At 41.5% G+C, this 12,066-nt stretch overlaps 1 pseudogene; it reads left to right on the forward strand.

The window, feature by feature from the left end:
• The first annotated feature begins 10,785 nt into the window (after positions 1 to 10,785).
• On the forward strand, positions 10,786 to 11,340 carry LOC125137934 (vacuolar-sorting protein SNF8-like; annotated as a pseudogene).
• The last annotated feature ends 726 nt before the right edge of the window (positions 11,341 to 12,066 follow it).

The following is a 12,066-nucleotide window of genomic DNA, read 5'->3' on the forward strand; positions in this document are numbered from 1 at the left end:
TTCCCCCCAAGGGCACGGGAGTTGAGCCCCACATCTGCCCTTCTCCGGAAGATGAGCCCCAAGAACACCTGCCTTTGAAGGCCGGAAGGGCTTGTGCACCTGAGAGGCAGAGGGCTGTAGGAACAGAGACGTGTTCTTAAAGGGCACACACAAAGTCTCACCCACTCTGAGGCCAAGCACTGAGCAGAAATTTGGAAGAGTATGGGTCAGAATCACTTGCTGATCTTGGTGAGCCTCCCAGAGAAACAGGAGGCCACTTGGACACTTTTGGACACACAGATGCTTGTAGCAGCCATTTGGGGGAGCTTGTTCTATCATAAGGACACTGGTGCTGGGAAGCACCATTTTGGAGTCCTCTCCCTAGACCATGAGTACTGGGACCTAGCCTTGCCTATCAGGTGGTCAGCACCAGCTCTGGGCTCCCTTAGACCTCTGAGCAAGATGTGCAGGGACTTTGCACTGTCCAGCAGTGGGTTGTGGCAAATCCCAGGACCCCTAGGTCCCACAACCAGCCCAGCTGAGAACTAGCATCACTAACTAGTAAGCCACAAATAGCCCTGGGATTCCCCAGGCCATGCAGCCAGCCACCTGGGACTTGGTCCCATCCACTGGTAGACCAGCCCGGGATTTTCAAGGCCTTAGGACCACCTACTAGTGTGCTGTCACCAGCCTCTGGATTTCTGGAACCCTGCAGCCAGCTGCATCAGGACACAACTTCACCCTCCCAGTGGGCCAGGGTCAGTTTAAGAACCCCCCCCAGGTACCATAACCAGCTGCTCTGGGACTCCCCAGGCCAAGCTGCCAGCAGTTGGCCACATCAGGACCCAGCCTTGCCCACCAGAAGCTGACAGCCTTCACACAAAGCAGGGTCTGCTAGCCAACCAGGCTAGGGACCAGCCCATCCACAACAGAAGGGCCCACTCAGCCCACATAGGGGGCACCTCTAGATCATTCAGCTCTGGTGATCAGAAACGAATGTGATGATGGGCCCCATGGGACACCTCCTACACAAGGCCACTTCTCATATATCACAAAATGTAAATGACTTACCTAATACAGAGGAAACAACAAGATAAAACCCCAGAAGAAGAATTAAGCAAAGTTGACATAAGCAACCTACCCAATAAAGAGTTCAAGGTAATGATCAGAATAATGCTCAAAAACTTGGGAGAAGATGGATGAACACAGTGAAAGGTTTAACAAAGAGTTAGAAAATATAAAGAAAAGCCAAACAGAGCTGAAGAATACACTAACTGAAATAAAAAATACACTGGAGAGAAGTGATAGTAGATTAAATAATACAGAAAAATGGACGAGCAAACTTGAAGGCAGAGAAATGGAAATCACACAAACTGAACAGAAAAAAAAATGTTTAAATAAGTTTTTAAAAACAAAGACAGTTTAAGACCTCAAGATAGAGGGACCAATTAAACAATTTATTTCTGATTAAATAAAATCAGAAATGAAAGAGAAGTTACAACCATAGAAATACAAAGGATCATAAGAGATTACTATGAACAATTATATGTAGATAAAATAGCCTAAAAAATGAATAATTTCTTAGAAATGTATGATCTCCCAAAACTGATCCAGGAATAAATATAAAATATGAACAGACAAGTGAAACAGATCAGCAATGAAACAATTAGTAGTAAAAGAAAAACTCTCAACAAACAGAAGTCCAGGAACAAACAAGTTAACGTGAATCCTACCAAATATTTAAAGAAGAGATAACATCTATTTTTCTCAAACTTTTCCAAAATATTGCAGAGGAAGGAACACTTTCAAACTCATTTCATGAGGTAGCATCGCTCTGATACAAAACCCGAAAAAGGACATCACAAAAACAAAAATTATAGGTCAATATCACTGATGAACCTAAATTCAAAATTCTTCCACAAAATATTAGCAAACCAAATTCACCAAAATATTAAAAAGAAACATAATGATCAAACGAGATTTATTCCAGAGATGCAGAGATGTTTCGATATCCACAAATCAATGTGATACACCACATTAACAAACTGAAGAATAAAAAACATATAATCATCTCAATGTAAGCTCAAAAGGCTTTTGACAAAAGTCAACATCCATTTATAATTAAAAAAACTCTCAAAAAAGTGGGTATAGAAGGAATATACCTCAAAAAAATAAAGGCCATAAATAACAAGCCTACAGCCAACACTGTATCCATCGGTGAAAAGCTGAAAGCATTTTCTATAAGATCAGTAACAAGCTGGATGCCTACTCTTGCCACTTTTATTCAACATAGTATTGGAAGTCCTAGCCACAGAAAACAGGCAAAAATAAGAAATAAAAAGAATCCAAATTAAAAGAGAATTATTAATATTCACACTGTCTTCAGATAACATGATATTGTATATAGAAAATTCTAAGGATGTCACCAAAATATATTAGAAATAATAAATTAATTCAATAAAGTTGCAGGATAGAAAGTTAACATACGGGAAACTTTTGCATTTTTTTTTTACACAATAGCTATCAGAAAGATAAATTAAGACTCAACTATCAGGAGTTTCCTCTGTGGCACAACAGGATAGGTGGTATCTTGGGAGCCCTGGGACTCAGTTTTGATCCTGACCCAATATAGTGGGTTAAGGATCTGGCATTGCTGCAGGTGTGGCTTAGGTCACAATTTCATCTCATATCTGATCCCTGGCCCGAGAACTCTATATGCTGCAGGATGGCCAAAAAAGAAAAAATAAACTAGCTCCAAAAAAAAAAAAAAAGAGAGAAAAGAAAAAAAAAAGAAACTATCGTAACAACAAACTATCAGAACGATAACTTAAAAAAACAATCCCATTTACAACTGCACCAAAAATAATAAAATACCCAGGAATAAACCTAACTAAAGAGGTAAAAGACCTGTACTTCAAAAACTATAAGACACTGATAAAAGAAATTGAAGTCATAAACAAATGGAAAGATTTACTGTGCTCACATATTGGAAGAATTAATACTCATAAAATAATCATATGCCCCAAGACACTCTATAGTTTCAATACAATCCCTATCAAAGGCACTTTTCAAAGAACTAGAACAAATTATTTTAAAATTTGTATATAAACACAAAAGACCCTGACTAGCTAAAGCAATTTTGAGAAGAAAAACAAAGTCATAGGAATCATACCCTCTGGTATCAAACTATACTGCAAAGCTACAATAATCAAAACAATAGGTTATTGCCACAAAACAGATACATAGGTCAATGGAACATAATAAAGAGTCCCAAAATAAACACACAATTATATGATCAATTAACTTTTGACAAAGAAGGCAAGAATATATAATAGGGAAAAGACAGCCTCTTCAATAAATAATGTCAGGAAAACTGGACAGAAAAGGAATCTAGCTGGACTACTGTCTCACAGCATATAAAAAAATAAAATCACATTGAATTAAAGACTTAAACGTAAGACCTGAAACAATAAAACTTCTAGAAAAACACATGGGCAGTATGCTTTTTGATCTTATTATTTTTTGAATATGACTCATCAGGCAAGGGAAACAAAAAACAAATGGAACTACATCAAACTAAAAGGCTCTGCATGGCAAAGGAAACCACCACCAAGATAAAATTTTGCCTACTGAGAAGAAAAGATATTTGCAGATGGTATTTCTGATAAGGGGTTAATATCCAAAATATACAAAGAACTCATAAAACTCAACACAAATAAACAACCTGATTCTCCCCGCCCCCCCAAAAAAAAAAATGAGCAGAGGACCTGAATACATGTTTTTCCAAAGAAGACATACAGATGGCCAACAGACATGAGAAAAGATGCCCAACAATACTAATCACTAGGGAAATGCAAATCAAAATCACAATGATATATTACCTCTTTGTGTCTCAATGGCTATTTTCAAAAGACATTAGACATTCCCATCATGGCATGTCATGGCATCGTGGAGCAGCAGAAACAAATCCAACTAGGAACCATGGGGTTGTGGGTCCAGTCCCTGGCCTTGCTCAGTGGGTTAAGGATCCGGCGTTGCCGTGAACTGTGGTGTAGTTCACAGACGCAGCTTGAATCTGGCATTGCTGTGGCTCTGGTGTAGGCCAGCAGCTACAGATTCGATTGGACCCCTAGCCTGGGAACTTTTCAGAACCTCCATGTGCCACGGGTGCGGCCCTAAAAGGACATAAACCAAAAAAAAAAAAAAAAAAGACATTAAATAGTAAGTGTTGGTAAGGATCTAGAAAAAAAGGGGACACTTGTGAAATGTTGGTAGAATATAAACTGGTGCAGCCACTATGGAAAACTTTATGGAAGTTTTTCAAAAAATTAAAAATAAAAACTCTAAAGATCTAGCAATTCCACTTCTGGGTAGTTTTCCAAATGAAACAAGAACACTAGTTCAAAAAGATATGTGCACACCTATGTTTATTACAGCATCATTCAAAATAGTCAAGATGTGGAAGCCACCTAAATATCCCTCAATAGAGGAATGGATATAATGGAGGTGTGCTGGTTCTCAGGCAAATATCAGGAGTTTCCTGACCTGGGAATAATGCTCTGTGATCCTCAGCTTCACCTTTTGTTCTCGATGCTGTTTGCTGAATAATCCTATTTTTTTAAAAATGAAAGGTATTGCGTAATTGCAGTGAGTTATAGTGATAAGTCTTATCAATCTGTTCATGGCACAGCCTATCTACATGGGTGAAATTTGTAGAAACTCTTAAGAGTGAATTTTCAATCCATCCTTCTTAGGTTTTCATCTACAAGGAGCTGTCTGGCATTATAACACAAATTATTATATTAGTTAATTCTTTTAACTATAATAGATGCATTGTGATGTTGGAAAGATAGCATCAAAATAAGAAAAGTCCTTCAATCTCGTCTTTCTTTTCTTTCTTTCTTTCTTTTTAGGGCTGCACCCATGGCATATGGAGGTTCCCAGGCTTGGGGTCAAATCAGAGCTACAGCTGCCGGCCTACACCAAAGCCACAGCAATGCCAGATCTTCAAGCCACTGAGCAAGGCCAAGGGATCGAACCCTCAATCTCATGGTTCCTAGTCAGATTTTTTTCCACTGTGCCACAAAAGGAACTCCTTTTTTTTCTTTTTTCTTTCTTTCTTTCTTTTTTTTTTTTTTTTTTTGCTTTTTAGGGCCACATCTGCAGCATATGGAGGTTCCCAGGGGTCAAATCAGAGCTACAGCTGTCGGCCTATGCCACAGCCACAGCAACAACAATCTCATTTATTAATGGAGGTTATAATGTCAAGTAAACTAAAAAATGAACTTACATATATAATGAACAATGATATACAACACCTAGCCAGTGTTTATCCTAGGAATATGATAATATAACGTCATATTATCAGGGAAAATGAACAAACTTAAGGATAATCTAAAAAGTACACCTGAAATGATTTGATAACTATTTCAGTTTTTTTGTTGTCGTTAGTTCGTTTTTAAGTCAAATAGAAGTAGAGTGAGATCTTGCCATAATATTAAATTTCTCAAATTAACATCACTAAGATGCTCCTCTGGAAATGTTAGCCAAAATGATTAGGTATAGAACAAATTATGAAGTATCATGTTGGAAGAAATATAGTGAAGTTCGTGCGTGCAGATGGTATTTTGATAATCTGGAATAAGCAAAATACTTTAATGTAAAACTACTGCAGACAAGGAGTGAACTGAGTGAGACAGATGACTTCTAAACACACATGGCAAAATCAGTAGCTTTCTTCTAGTTCAAGTTTGTAGGTAGTGTTGACTAAAAAAAATGAACAACTTAAAAGTTGAGAGTTATGTTTTATCTGGGGCAAAATGACTTAAGCCCGGGAGGCAGCATCTCAAGTAACCCTAAGAAAAGTGCTCTGAAGAGGTGAGGGGGGAGCTAGGATGTATTTGTGTGTGTGTCTGTGTGTGTCTGTGTCTGTGTCTGTATCTGTATCTCTGTCTGTATCTATACCTATCTATATCCATACAGGAGTTCTGCAACAAAGGGCAGGTAGTAGGGAAAAAAGTTACTGTTAATAACAGAAAAGTAGACATCTCAAGTTAAGGAATTCAGTGCTTCTCCCTGTATGGAAAAATGCAAAGTCCTGGGCTCACTGAAAGCATTCCTTTGATCTGTACCTCAGCTATCTGGGGCCAGCATGCTGTGTTTTCACCTCCTTAGCTTCCTCCGGGTGCTCCCTGGGGACTGTCAGCCGTCTGATGGCTGCTGGATGGCAGGTGTTCTTTGCTTCCTTCCTGAGTTCCCTCAGGGCTCACCGGCTCACCCTTGGAAGTGGCTACAATCACTGATGACTGTGACATCCTTTGTTTACTGATATGGCAGGCAATATTTTATTTCTCAGTAGAAAACAAGGATCTTCCGTCTCCGCCATGAAATCCCACTGAGATGACAAGGTGTGTGTGTGTGTGTGTGTGTGTGTGTGTATAAAATTCACAACCATACTGGGGAAAATCTAAAACGAGGCTGAGAGGTGTGTGAAATTTTTGAGCATTTTTTTTTTTTTTAGTAATCTTTAAAAGGGAATGGGATCAGACTTCTTGGGGAACCAGGGCCAAGAACTCACTCCCTGTCACCTGCTGCTTCAAACAGCTCCTTCTTGGCTCAAGGCTCTGGGGACATGCCCTGCTGCCCTTCAGCCACATCACAGCACAGGTGTGGGCCAGGCGCAATCAGGGTAATTAGTGGAATGACTGTTGACCACCTAAGCCAGTAAATTTGCAACTTGAGGCCTGGAATCATTTCGCAAAGACTCCAGCACAAATACACATAGTATTTTGGGCACAGGAGCCAAGTAGCTAATGTGCTTGATGGAATGAATCAATGGGACAATCAATAATGAAAGAAAGTTTGATGGGTGTCATTCCTTCCTCCTTCTGAAACATCGCCTGGGCGGGTTTTTTTTTGTTTTTGTTTTTTTGGCTTTTTTGCTATTTCTTGGGCCGCTGCTGCGGCATGTGGAGGTTCCCAGGCTAGGGGTCGAATCTGAGCTGTAGACACTGGCCTACGACAGAGCCACAGCAACGCAGGATCCGAGCCGCGTCTGCAGCCTACACCACAGCTCACGGCAACGCCGGATCATTAGCCCACTGAGCAAGGGCAGGGACCGAACCCGCAACTTCATGGTTCCTAGCTCTGCACAGGAAAACCTTCTCAGCTCTGATGCTGCCTTCACCATAAAACATTCTCTACCAGCCCTCCTTTCTGGGATTGAAACCAAGTCCACCCCAAACAGAATTCCCCTGCTGGGCTTACGATTAACCTCTCCATCCAAAAATGTATTCCCTTTCTTGCAAGCCCCTGCTCCCCTCAGGATGGAGGAGTATCAAAGAAAAGGGGGGACTGAAACCAAGCAGGACCCTGTAGAGCCCTCCCTGGGACAAAAGACCCCCTTGTCCCATCCCTCATTCCTCATTTGTCTCCAAGGCCTCCCCTGAGTTCCAAAGAGCAGACACAAGGGATTGCTAATTAGGGAAGTGAGGGAAGGCAGAAAGAAAGGAAATGCAGTTAAACAAGGAAGAACTAATAGTTCAGCGATAAAAGAGTCCTAATTCCTCCTCAGGGGATAGACCTCAGAGTCTGACACCCATCTTTGAGTGATTTGCAGGAACTAAGACCCCCACTCAGGTGGAGGATGGTGACTACAGGCTGAGCACAAACACGGAGATCCCAGACTGGCTGGAATTAGATGGACAACTAAGTTTCCGGAAACATCCTCTGTTACTTCCCCACCTACCAATCAGAAGACAGTCCATGAGCGGCAGCCCTCACCCCAAAGGTTGCTTTAATAGTCCTTCCATGCCTGCCACGAGGGAGTTCGTATCTTTGGAGCACGAGCAGCCTGTATTCCTTGCTGGGTGCTACACCTTCCTTCACCATAACCCCTTGCCAGTATATTGGTTTTGCTGCTCGGTTGGCAAGCTGACCCCAGTTCAGTTTGGTAACACGAGCACTTTAGCTCTCTGCCATTCCAATGTTTATGAAATGTTCATTTATCAAAGAGTTAATTGCTTTCTGTCACAGGCACAGCACTGTGCTCATGGAATAAAGCCATATAGTTATTTTCCATACTAAATGCTTAAACGAAATACAAAACTAGATTTTATCTCACTGAGAGCATTTATTGTTGGGATCGAAATGATAAATATTCCAGACTCAAAGTTTGGGTTCTTTTTTTCAGGTCAAGCACACTCTTTGTCCTTGACTGAAGCAGCATGTGACTTTGCCAGAATTACGGAGCATGGTGTTGTATAAAAAGAACAACAAAGGACGTCAAAGAAAGATATCTCTTGAGTAAAATCTATGAATATCTATGCTGACTTTTTAATTTAAACAGAATCCCATAGGGTGACTCAAAGGAAAGACTTGAGGCAAACACAGGACATTCAATACTTAAAATATGGGGAAATTATCATAGGGATAATTTTGTAGATAAACCAAAGGACAGAACGTTTTATTTGCCCCTGAAAATGTACTGTGTGATGGACAAGAATGGTCAAAGAGACTACCATGCATTTTTGACTGGAGAAAAAGGCACAACTTAAAAGTTGCAAGTTAAAGTTTATTCAAGGTTCTTACCAAAGACCTATAGTCTGGGAGACAGCCTCTCAGCTCGAATGAACTGCTCCAAAGATGTAAGAGAAGAGCCAGGATATACAGGAGTTTTTTGCTGGGGGAAAAAGCATGTAGTTGACCATCAGAAGATTACTGCTAATTTTAAAGAACAAATTTCTCAGGTGTTGTGGTCTCTGGGTGTGTGTCATGAAAATAATTTCCAGCAATAGAGCGGTGAAGAGAAAAGAAGAGTTTGTTGGGATAAACACTGCTAGCACAGCAGGAAGGACAACTTTCTGATGATCAGGGGAGCTGGTCAACTTTCTGATGACCAGCTCCCCAGCACATGGCTGTGTCTGTTTTTACAGCCCAGGGAGAGAGGAGCGATTTAGGATGCACCTGCCGACCCACTGGTTGGTTGGGGAAATCAGGGTCTCCCACGGCGCTTGCTGGTTGGGTGGGGCGACGGCAAGGGTCTTGTAATTCTTGCCTTGCCCAGAGGCTTTGAGTTCTACCTTCTTGCAGAGGCCTTGAAGTCCTACATCAAGTTAATGATTTCCGTGCTTTTCTATGTATGGGGCGATGCAAGGATCTGGGTTCACCGAAATTATTCCGGAGATATGCGTCTCATCTCTCTGGAAGCTGGTATCCAAAGCACAGCACATTTCCTGTGTTTCTCCATCCTGAATTCCCCTCAGGGCAGAGCATGAGAGGCAGTCTCTAGTGGCTAATGGCTTGATTCTTGTAGAGCTGGGTTTGGGGCAACCTTCTTTGTTTACTGGAATGGCAGGCCACCTTCCCTATCCACACATTCCTTAATACTCAGTCCCCAGGAAGAGAGGCTTAAAAATGTTAAAAGTCAGGATTCAAATGGAAAGTGTGAGGGAGCACAGGTAAAACAGATCCCTTTAAATTGGGAATATTGTCAAGGATAAGTCAGTATTTTAAAAAGCTAACACCTACTCCGACAAGCATGTAATTAATCATGAATTATAAAAAGTTATCCTTTGTTCATTACTCAAGAATATAAGTTGGAATTGAAGTGACTCATTTGTTATGTGTCTTTGGAGCACCAGCACAACTTAAAAATTCCACGTTAAAACTGAAAAACATTTTTACTAATTGTATTCAAATTAGAATTCTTCTGAATCACGAAAATTAAGCCAATAAAAATGACAAAGAAAACAAATATATTAGGGAATAGCCCCTTGATCCATAACATATCTACCTAGCCAAAATATTATATTGTTGTCAAAGGATAAAACTGAAAAAAGAAATACCAGTTTGTCTTGTCAACTTGTTTTTGTCTTGTCTTGTCAACCTCATGGTTCAGGGGTTATGGGCTGGCTTTTCTCAGGCACCAGTGACCTTGTCATCAAGGTCCAACTTGACATGCCTCATCCAGAACAAGACGTTGTTTCTTTTGATTTTAGCCTACAGATTTGAAGTCAGCCAGTTACAGTGAACCAGTGAGATGAGGCTAATGGCTTACCATAATATGGGAAATTCATTTTAATTCTGATTTAAAAGAAGGAATAGTTTAGTGTATTTGTCTTGATATCAATGATTTCTATAACAGCTACTAATAAGAGATTTGAAATGATTCCTAGCTATTTTAGGGTCTACAGAGAATGAAAGCAGCTTTCAGTCTATGCCATAGGAGCACTGTATTTATATTTAGTGAGGCACCATTTTTGGAAATAAATAACTTTTAAAAATGTTTATCAGGTGTTTATGATGCAATCAGCACTGTTTTAAAATTATAAACAAACTTTCATTTGATTAACAACCAACCAAATAAGTAGGTACTATTGGTACCATTAAACATATGGAAGAAAATGAAACCAGAGGTGAGGAAATAATTTGTCAAGGTTTATAACAGATCAGATATACGTCAGCCATATGCGGTTACCAACTGCTCATTCTTAATCTCCCTGCTGTACTCTCTAAATGCCTGTTACGCCTTTTTCTGAAACACTTCCCATTCTGTCCCATTGTTCCTGGAAAAAAGGCAAAAATCCCTAAAGAGTTCCCAGGTATTTCTCTGATGTCCTTCTCCAATCCCCAGCTTCCTGGGCTCTTTGTGGCTCTCACTGTGCCAGTTGTGGGGCATTTACACCTGCTGTTCCTTCCGACTGAACATGCTTTTCCTTCCCACCTGGCCTGCTTAAATCCTACTTACTACTTATATTTCACTCAGTCCCTGTGGCTTCCTCAGAAAGGCTGTCCAGACCCCTGAACATGTCAACCTCCTTACTGCAGTTTCTGAGGCCTCATATACCAGTCTTTCATCACACTTTCCATGGCTGTAATGTCACAAGTATGTGTGTGCCTGCCACGCTGATGCCTCTCTGCCTGGCTACAGCGGCCCTGAAGCACCAGAATGGGTGTCTGATGACCTTGGAGGAACCACACCAGCAGGAAGTTAGAAAGAAGATGGACATTTGCCCAGGATGCCAAGGCCATCAAGAAGCTAAAGGCATTTGCCACTGGCTTCGGGATCATCCCCGGGGGTGGTTCTTACTTCATGCCTTCTGTTCCAGCTGAGCTCAGAATGGATCATACCGCAGTGCTGCAGTTGGCAGAGAAAAATGGCTCTGGGCCTGCCAGTGAGATGGAAGCCAATCCTAAATGAGAGGCCCCGCCAGGGCTGCAAGTGCTGGAATGCCTGCTGGAGGAAGGGCTGGCTCAGCTGGACCTGCAGGCACGGGGCAGACCCACTCCAGGCCGCCAGCTCTCTTTCCCAACCTCTGCTCCCAGGAGATTACAGCTGAGGATGCCAGAGAATTCAGATAACCCCAGTGGAAGCCTATAAACCTAGTAACAAATTATATCAAGCCAAATTAAGAATTCCCACAGTATTCCATGCAACACTGTATTATTTTCTCTTGCAAACTCTCTTCTAAAATTATCCTCTTCTGTTTTATGATGGTAGCAGTACAGTTTCTTTTTTTTGCCTTTTTTTTTATGGCTGCACCCACGGCATACGGAAGTTCCCAGGCTAGGGTTAGAATCGGAGCTGTAGCTTCCAGCCTACGCCAAAGCCACAGCAATGCAGGATCAGAGTCATGTCTGCTACCTACACCACAGCTCACAGCAATGCCAGATCCTTAACCCACTGAACGGGGCCAGGGATCAAACCTCATGGATACCAGTTGGGTTCAATACCACTGAGCCACAGTGGGAACTCCTGGTTTCTTATTTTGATATCCATGCAAAACAACGGCATTGTGGCAGACTATCTAATATAGTTGACTCTGGAACAATGTGGGGGTTAGGGGGACTGATCCTTCATGCAGTTGAAAATCCAGGTGAGGGAGTTCCCTTGGGGCACAGTGGGTTAAGTATCCAGTGTTGTCACTGCAGCAGCTTGGATCGCTGCTGTGGCGTGGAGTCGATCCCTAGCTCAAAACTTGCGCATGCTGTAAGTGTGGGGGAAAAAAAAATTCCAGGTATACCCTTACTCCTGGCCCTCTCTATCCACAGTTCCATATCCACGGATTCACCCAGGGATCATGCAGT

The sequence above is a fragment of the Phacochoerus africanus genome, chromosome 1 (genome assembly GCF_016906955.1).
Source record: "Phacochoerus africanus isolate WHEZ1 chromosome 1, ROS_Pafr_v1, whole genome shotgun sequence".
NCBI classification, from domain to species: domain Eukaryota; kingdom Metazoa; phylum Chordata; class Mammalia; order Artiodactyla; family Suidae; genus Phacochoerus; species Phacochoerus africanus.